At 38.9% G+C, this 10,101-nt stretch overlaps 1 protein-coding gene across 1 annotated transcript in view; it reads left to right on the top strand.

The window, feature by feature from the left end:
- Positions 1–1,202: 1,202 nt before the first annotated feature.
- TRPC5 (transient receptor potential cation channel subfamily C member 5) overlaps positions 1,203–10,101 on the top strand; it is a 519,478-nt gene continuing 510,579 nt past the window's right edge. The window contains exon 1 of the mRNA XM_077285167.1: positions 1,203–1,781. The gene's annotated coding sequence lies outside the window, so the exon portion shown is untranslated. The remainder of the gene's footprint in view (positions 1,782–10,101) is intronic.

Below are 10,101 nucleotides of genomic sequence, written 5' to 3'. Positions count from 1 at the left end.
CCAAGAGGAAAAGTAAAAAAACCAGACATTTGTAACTCAGATCGCCCCATTATTCTGAACCGTGGCAGCTAATTTGTCCCTGTTTTCTTGATCCTGATATAAAAATATGCAATATGAATATTTACTAAAGTTGAGGAGTTGCCCAAACGATTCCAGCAAATCTTATCTCAAAGGAAAATAATAAAGAACTGGTGTAATAAAAATATGGACGACTCGGGGGTATACAAATCTGGCAAATAAATAATGTTAATATTCTCTCTAAATGAATATAATATTTTTGCATTTGCATAAATATAGCATTCTATTTACAATAAAAGGCAGTGATCGCTCTCCCAATGTTAGGCTGCACACACTGACAGCACATGATCCCTAGCAATGGATAAGAAGACACATTATTTTTTTTTCCCCTCCTAAGGATTTGGACGTTATGGATGCATAAGAATCTAACGACAGGAAAAAAAAAAAAAAAAAAACAGACTGTTTCAAGTCGGTCGCTTGTTGCGATGAATGAAAAATCCAGATTAACCTCATAATGTCCTGTGATATACTACAAAAGTTCTGGAAGCTTTCTACACGCTGCCCGCAATATACTTAATTACTTTAAATGCATCATCAGCTGCCATTGCCATAGAAACCTACAGTTCTAAAAGCTTACTGGGAGAAGTGGATGGCTTAACCTCTTCTTGGGTGATGACCGTGCATTGCACCCCAGGATAATATCGGAATATTCTCATGATATGTGCTGACATCTGGCAACCTCTATATTTGTTAGGACTGTGCTCTGTTTTTAAAACAATACAAAAAAATATTACTGTAGTAATAATAGTCATAATAACAGTAATAATAAACATAATAAATGCAGCTAGGTAATGACGTATGGAGAAAAGTTACTGCACACTATTTATTAGTTAAGTTTCTAGATCTTGTGATCACTTTGAATTAGTTCTACCGAATGACCAACTATCTTCTGCTACGCCGAGATTCTCAGCTCTGCTACGTGTTTAATTTGACATATATCAAACAGGTATTGATAATGGCCAAGTTGGAAGAACAAGGAGACGGAGATAAACAGTTTGCTAATTTTTGGCCCTTTTTACAGTAAGGCACCCATCAAAGCAGAGATTGTGGAGGGATCCTGAGTGTGCATCCGCATTAGTGGCATGTGTATGTGTGCAAGGTGTTAGGCAGAGGCTGACGGAGGGGAAGATGGGAGGGAGAGGATGGAGGGAGGTGCATGCATTGCACTGACGGCTGCCTCTGCTCCTTGAAACACACACACATACAAGCATCATACAACAGCATCCGCAGCCTTCATCCAAAGGTAGCCCTTTCCAGGAAGCATTTTCTCATCTCTTTGGGAAATGATGACAGAGAAGACCGTTTTATGGCATTGTGCGATACAACAATGAGTTATGGTTGGGGTCTGCTAAACTCTCCCCTGTTTTTCCAGTGGAAGATGCTTTGATCTCCAGGTTTCTATTGAATCAAAGAAACCATGATGTTGCTGCTGTATATAATCTCCAAATGGAAAAGAGGTTATCGGTTCCTTTTATCACTGTAGAGAAGATATAAGAAGAAAGTGCCGTCATTAATACCTATGGTGTTTATTTATTACAGTTCCTTTTCTGCAACCATGGGGAAGTTTGGGAGAGAATAGGAATATGTGTGACTTATTGGACTTACTGGGCTTCGTCTTAGGTTGACAAGAGGATGTATAGAAGAAGTGGATGCAGCGTACACAAGGAGATCTCTGATCATGTAGACCATAAGTGTCAGCCTAGGTAAGTCCATACCATCTCCATCTATTGTTCTCTGTTGTATTCCTGCTCGCCAAGGGGCCTCGAGCAGACAATCCAAGCAATGCTGAGCCAATACAGGTTAAATAGGCAGGCGGTATTAATTATTGATGTCTCAGATAATTTTCTTACCATAATATTTAATAAATTCTGCGCCGTAATTTTTTGGGGGATTCGCTGTACCTATCCTTCACCCAGACATGATGCACCATAAACCTTAGCTTAAGTATTAATACCCAGCAGAAAGGAAAAGCCGGAGTTAAGGCAATTAAAGGAGCCTGATGTTTAGTCCACACAGTGATTCACGGAATTAGATCCGCTGCATTGGCAGAATATTTAAATATTACTTCGGGTTTTTTGTCTGACCCAGTTTTTCAACACTGGAAATTCTGTTTTGTGCTCTGTTTCTAAAATAAAAAAAAGATGTGAATTGTTCCAGTGTGATCCTTGACCTCTTCAATGTCAGGTTTATTGCACAGACTCCGCCATACGTATGAACACTTACTGGCTGCATGATACAACACACAGTCACAACGATATACGTGAACTGACAGCTCGTGTTTACAAGCGCACATTTTTGGAGATTTTCTCCTGCTCTGCTCCTCAGATCTGCATAGTGTCCTGCGTCTTGAGTGGGATCTGATGGCAAGCTTAGATGGCTCTTTTGTTTTTATGATTGCAGGTGAAGGTTCCCGTTCTGATCATTCAGGAATGGCTGGTTATTAGTAAGAATAATTCATTTATTAGATTATTGTGAATGCGTCTTGAATGATTATGTCGCTGTTCAGCCCCTGCATGGTGTGTTCGCCTGAAGGAAGAGGGAATGTAATGCTGGGAGCAGATTTAGGGTATTGGTCCGCACCAATCACTAAGCTCCTGGCTATTATTATTCTTCTGAAATGGATGGATGGCTAATAAAGCAGCTGCATCATCCTTATACCTGGATAGCTGCAACAGGTAGATCCCTTCTTATAAATGATTTAGTAAAGCAGCAGCTAGGACTGCTAGGACTCCCTTCCTTACATGTAGCCATGTTACATGGATTAGTGCAGTATGGACCCTGTATATATTGTGCTTTTATAGCCGTATTCTGCACATACACATCATAGTGCAGATCTTCAAGGACGCCGACTTCATTGCATTATGAATATAAGCGATACTTAGTGCAATATATAGATGATCATTTTTAATACCTTTATTTAATGGTACAGGGCCCATCTTAGAGCATACCTGAGAATGTTACAAAAATCATGTAATTCACCATTAATACAGTTTGAAAACCTATATCATTTTACATAAAACTGGACTAAAAGCATAACATTGCTACCCTAGTCCCCCACAACCAACTTAAAATGAATTTGTGTACATAATATGGCCATGAAATGTTCTTATTCTCATGGTTTGTTACATGCCATCCTCTTTTTTTTTTTTTTTAAAGCTATTCCTTTTCGTCAGCACCATAGGTGCCGGAACTTTCTTTCCTCATCACCCAGCATGCATTGCTACTGTGACCATTGACCAAATAGGAGGCTTGAGCAGATTATCTTATGCTGATATATTTGTTCATAGAAGGCCAATAATAATTATTTATATAATCAATTGCTTAATTTGGTTGACAGCTTTACTATTTGATTGTTCCAGTGCAGTACACCTGACACTCTGGAGTCCCCCTCGCAGGTCACTGTTATTGGGTAGCCACAAATGAATGCTATGTTTGATCTTGGATAATGACTCATCCCACGATTCTGGCTAAAGGATGGCACGTGTTTGGTGACCTCTTCTTCATTGCCATATCTTGCACTAATAAGATGAACACCCCTCTTATGTATAAACTGTTTCTGCACCTGTACAGTATGAAATGTGCATTTTCATCACTATCAAACACTGTTTGATTTATGATGTACTAGGCCATTATTATTAATACAATGTAACTGTGTCACTTATATGGTCGAATTTACTAAATCTATTGTTTCAATCATTTTTTTATTATCAGATGACTTGGACCTGGATAGGCCCCAGCAGTAGTGAGGCAAAAGTAGTAGAGGCATTTTACAGACACAATAGGTCCCCTGTTTCTAAAGTGTCTGAGAGGCCTAAAGGATGAGAGATCCTGTATAGATTTCATAATCAGATGTCTATACACTCGATATTTATCTATTTATTTGATTATATAAATTATAATCAAATAATCATATATATATACAGTATGTATGTGTGTATATGTATGTGTATATATATATATATATATATATATAATGAATACCTACAAAGAAATATGTAAACAGAAAATCAATAAAAAATATATTCTTTATTATATAACAAAATAATTTAAAGCATTACAATACTAAAGGTAGGTAACTGATTATAGCAAAACTTCCCTGTGTGAACACTACAACTCAATACAGAGTTATATGCAAACACAGTATTGAGCATTGATACTTGAAAGGTACAAGCCAAAATAACCAGTGGTGTATGTTATGTCCCTTGTAAGATACATGCAGAGAAACAGGGGGAAAGTGATCAAGTTCATATCATCACAATATTGCACAGTGGCATGAAGTACACTTTATCTATCAAAGAAAATGTACCCGACGCGCGTTTCTCCTCAAGCTTTCCTCTTATATATTATATTAATTTATGTCTCAATATTATCTAATGGGTCTGTGTCATCAGTAAGATATGCTTAGGTATTAGGCCATGCTACCTCTCTGGCCTTTAGTTTTTGGACACTGCATCAATATTGCCCTTCCTACTGTGCTAACACTTTGTTACTCTTAGGCCTTGTTCACACCTTCAGTATTTGGTGAGTTTTTTACCTCAGTATTTGTAAGCCAAAACCAGGAGTGGGTGATAAATCCAGCAGTGGTGACGCGTTTCTATTATACTTTTCCTCTGATTGTTCCACTCCTGGTTTTGTCTTACAAATACTGAGGTAAAATACTAACCAAATACTGAACATGTGAACATGGCCTAAGAATGCATTTGATGATTGTGATACTTCTGCATTTGCCAATTGCATGGTCCAATAGGTCAAAAGGGAATAATGGCGTCTGTTCAGCTTCTGTGTTAGTGTCGGGAATATTACTAGACTAAATACTACTACACGCTTTACTATTTTGTCTGGAATTTTAGGTAGAATCTGCAATGGAGGCTGAATCAAAACCCATTACATTCCACTTTTGGAAGAGAGACTATGTTTATATTTCACAAGAATCTATAAATCTGTTTGTATATACATTAGACAAACTGTACATCAAAATATTATACTATTAAACTAGTTAATAAAGAAACAAACACACAAAAACAATGACATGTATACCAAACAAGGTGTCTCCTGTCTATGAACGCTGTCTGTGAAGTGTACAGATGGACAGAAATTAAGGGCCCTTTTATTGTAATCTGTTGTGGTTCTGTCTATTTCTCTCCAGTGAATTGCTAATAGATTGTGTGGTTGATATAATTGATTTCCACATTCTTCCCTAGACATTTACATCAGACACAGCAGTAATGATAGTAGTGATGATCGGGCATTCGCTACTATTTCACCAAGTTCTTCAAAGTCAAATGAAAACAATGATACAGTACATTTCATATTTCGCTCCTATTCTACAGAACAAGGTAGTTACCTACCTTCAAGTACTTTTGATTATATCTATCTGCAAAAGGAGAGCAAGTGCTCTACACACTGCTGTTCAATAGTATTTGACTTGTAAACAGTCAGATATAACGGTAATACAGCCCCTTAATTGAATTACTTCGTGGAGTAGGTTTGAAAAAGTCATTGACAATTTATTCCCTATTCGTCTGATTGAATCATGTGCCATTTCCACGAGTTGTTAATGCATTTAATTCCAAACTGCATCAATATATTGTCAAGGAGTTAACATAAATAAATATGGATATATGGATACATCCATGAACCTATTAAACACATTTAAACCTCTCTTTGTCCAGTTTAGAATGGAAGCGCTCTCTTTTAAAAAAAAAAAAAAAAAAAAAAAGTGAAAAATTGTATTTACATAGTTACATAGTTACATAGTTATTGAGGTTGAAGGAAGACTTTAAGTCCATCTAGTTCAACCCATAGCCTAACCTAACATGCCCTAACATGTTGATCCAGAGGAAGGCAAAAAAAACCCATGTGGCAAGGAGTAACTCCACCATGGGGAAAAAAATTCCTTCCCGACTCCACATACGGCAATCAGACTAGTTCCCTGGATCAACGCCTTATCAAGGAATCTAGTGTATATACCCTGTAATATTATACTTTTCCAGAAAGGTATCCAGTCCCCTCTTAAATTTAATTAATGAATCACTCATTACAACATCATACGGCAGAGAGTTCCATAGTCTCACTGCTCTTACAGTAAAGAATCCGCGTCTGTTATTATGCTTAAACCTTCTTTCCTCCAGACGTAGAGGATGCCCCCTTGTCCCTGTCTCAGGTCTATGATTAAAAAGATCATCAGAAAGGTCTTTGTACTGTCCCCTCATATATTTATACATTAAAATAAGATCACCCCTTAGTCTTCGTTTTTCCAAACTAAATAGCCCCAAGTGTAATAACCTATCTTGGTATTGCAGACCCCCCAGTCCTCTAATAACCTTGGTCGCTCTTCTCTGCACCCGCTCTAGTTCAGTTATGTCTTTCTTATACACCGGAGACCAGAACTGTGCACAGTATTCTAAGTGTGGTCGAACTAGTGACTTGTATAGAGGTAAAATTATGTTCTCCTCATGAGCATCTATGCCTCTTTTAATACATCCCATTATTTTATTTGCCTTTGTAGCAGCTGCCTGACACTGGCCACTGAATATGAGTCTGTCATCCACCCATACACCCAGGTCTTTTTCATTGATGGTTTTGCCCAGAGTTTTAGAATTAAGCACATAGTTATACATCTTATTACTTCTACCCAAGTGCATGACCTTACATTTATCCCCATTAAAACTCATTTGCCATTTATCAGCCCAAGCTTCTAGTTTACATAAATCATCCTGTAATATAAAATTGTCCTCCCCTGTATTGATTACCCTACAGAGTTTAGTGTCATCTGCAAATATTGAAATTCTACTCTGAATGCCCCCTACAAGGTCATTAATAAATATGTTAAAAAGAAGAGGGCCCAATACTGACCCCTGTGGTACCCCACTGCTAACCGCGACCCAGTCCGAGTGTGCTCCATTAATAACCACCCTTTGTTTCCTATCCCTGAGCCAGCTCTCAACCCACTTACACATATTTTCCCCTATCCCCATTACTCTCATTTTATGTATCAACCTTTTGTGTGGCACCGTATCAAAAGCTTTGGAAAAGTCCATATACACTACGTCCACTGGGTTCCCTTGGTCCAGTCCGGAACTTACCTCTTCATAGAAGCTGATCAAATTAGTCTGACATGAGCGGTCCCTAGTAAACCCGTGCTGATACTGGGTCATGAGGTTATTCCTCTTCAGATACTCCAGTATAGCATCCCTTAGAATGCCCTCCAGGATTTTACCCACAGTAGAGGTTAAACTTACTGGCCTATAATTACCGAGTTCAGTTTTTGCCCCTTTTTTGAATATTGGCACCACATTTGCTATACGCCACTCCTGTGGTACAGACCCTGTTATTATGGACTCTTTAAAGATTAAAAATAATGGTCTATCAATGACTGTACTTAGTTCCTGCAGTACTCGGGGGTGTATCCCATCCGGGCCCGGAGATTTGTCAATTTTAGTGATTTTTAGACGCCGCTGTACTTCCTGCTGGGTTAAGCAGGTGACATTTAATGGGGAATTTTTATCACTAGTCATTTTGTCTGCCATGGGATTTTCTTTTGTAAATACTGATGAAAAAAAGTCATTTAGCAGATTGGCTTTTTCCTCATCCTCATCCACCATTTCACCCAGACTATTTTTAAGGGGGCCAACACTGTCATTTTTTAGTTTCTTACTATTTATATAGTTAAAGAATATTTTGGGATTATTTTTACTCTCTCTGGCAATGAGTCTCTCTGTCTCAATCTTTGCTGCCTTGATTTGCTTTTTACAGAATTTATTTAATTTTCTGTATTTATTTAATGCCTCATCACTACCTACTTCCTTTAATTCTCTAAATGCTTTCTTTTTGTTCCTTATTGCGCCCCTAACAGCTCTATTTAGCCATATTGGTTTCCTCCTATTTCTAGTATGTTTATTCCCATACGGTATATACTGTGCACAGGTCCTATCCAGGATGCTAATAAACGTCTCCCATTTTCTTTGTGTATTTTTGTGTCTCAGGATATCATCCCAGTTAATTGCACCAAGATCCTCTCTCATCCGTTGGAAATTTGCCCTCCTGAAGTTTAGTGTCCTTGTCACCCCCCTACTACCCATCTTATTAAAGGTTACATGAAAACTTATTATTTTATGATCACTAGTCCCCAAGTGACCCCCAACCCTTATATTTGATATGCGGTCTGGCCTGTTGGTTAATATTAGGTCTAGCAGTGCCCCCCTCCTTGTTGGGTCCTGAACCAGCTGTGAAAGGTAATTGTCTCTCATAGTTGTCAAAAACCGATTACCTTTGCTGGAACTGCAGGTTTCTGTTCCCCAATCTATTTCAGGGTAGTTGAAGTCCCCCATAATAATGACTTCTCCTTGAGTCGCAGCTTCATCTATTTGCTTTACGAGGAGCATTTATTCCAATATTTGAAAAAGGCTCATTGCCAGAGCTGAAATGTTGTGTACATAGGCTTGGAATTAATAACATTTTTCACTTTTTTGCAAATGGTAGTGCTGCCATTCTTCATTGTTTGTATTTTATACTTAAGTGGTCTGGACTCTGACTTTTCCCCTTCACTTTTTGATCGGTGCTGCTTTACCCCCCTTTTTCTGGGATTGTATCTATTTATCCATCTATGATGCCACCTAAATACATACCATTTTTTTAACATCTTTACCCAAGCATACACAACTATCTATTTAACACAAAAAATATTCTTAAACTGGCCATACATATTAGATTGCTGTCGGCCCAACTATTATTTGGTTAATAGATCTCTCTTGACATGACATACTCCCCCATCTCTAAGACAGAGCTGCGTCCAAAATGATCTGGCAGTGTCTTGTCTCCCCAACAAGCAAAAGGATCAGGTGTTTAAATTTAAGGGACAGTCAGGAGCCCCCTATATACATGAATTGGTGGTTAGATCCCACTAAAACCGGAGTATTCAACTTACTTTTATCGAATGTGTATGATGTCTTTTCTGGCTCAACATCTATCTATATAATCGTCTAAGGGTCACTTCCGTCTGTTTGTCTGTCACGGAAATCCCGCATCGCTGATTGGTCGCGGCCAGCCGGCCGCGACCAATCAGCGACGGGTGTAATTCGGCTGCAAATTCACCCTTCCCTACTCCCCTCCAGTCAGTGCCCCCTCCCTACTGCCCTCCAGTCAGTGCCCCCATAGCGGTTTAGCGGTCCATTAAATGGACTGCGTTACACCGCGGCATAACGCGGTGTGATGCAGTCCGTTAACGCTGCTATTAACCCTGTGTGACCAACTTTTTACTATGGATGCTGCCTATGCAGCATCAATAGTAAAAAGATCTAATGTTAAAAATAATAAAAAATAAAAAATCATTATATTCTCCCCTTCCTGCGCCTTTCCCGCTGCTCCTCGCGACGCTCCGGTCCCAAGAATGCATTGCGGCAATGACAGGAGATGATGTAACGGTATCGCGAGACCGCTACATCATCACATGTGATTGCTGCAATGCATTCTTGGGACCGGAGCATAGCAATGAGCATCGCTAAATGCCTGGGCTGGATCCGGAGGCTGCCGGAAGGTGAGTATATAGCTATTTTTTATTTTAGTTATTTTTTAAACAGGGATATGGTGCCCACATTGCTATATATACTACGTGGGCTGTGTTAGATACTACATGGGCTGTGTTAGATACTGCGTGGCCTCTTATATACTACGTCTCTGTGCTATATACTACGTGGCTGTGTTTATACTACATGGCTGTGCAATATACTACATGTCTGGGCAATAAACTACTTGGTTGTGTTATATACTACGTGGGCTGTGCTATATACTACGTGGGCTGTGTTATATACTACGTGGGCTGTGTTATATACTGCATGGGCTGTGTTATATACTGCGTGGCCTGTGTTATATACTATGTCTCTGTGCTATATACTATGTGGGCTATGCTATATACTATGTGGATGTTCAATATACGACGTGGCTGTGCAATATACTACGTGGGCTGTGTTATATACTACGTGGGCTGTGTTATATACTGTGTGGGCTGTGTTATATACTGCGTGG

The sequence above is a fragment of the Ranitomeya variabilis genome, chromosome 2 (genome assembly GCF_051348905.1).
Source record: "Ranitomeya variabilis isolate aRanVar5 chromosome 2, aRanVar5.hap1, whole genome shotgun sequence".
Taxonomy (NCBI): domain Eukaryota; kingdom Metazoa; phylum Chordata; class Amphibia; order Anura; family Dendrobatidae; genus Ranitomeya; species Ranitomeya variabilis.
This window is presented reverse-complemented; position numbering and strand designations above follow the sequence as displayed.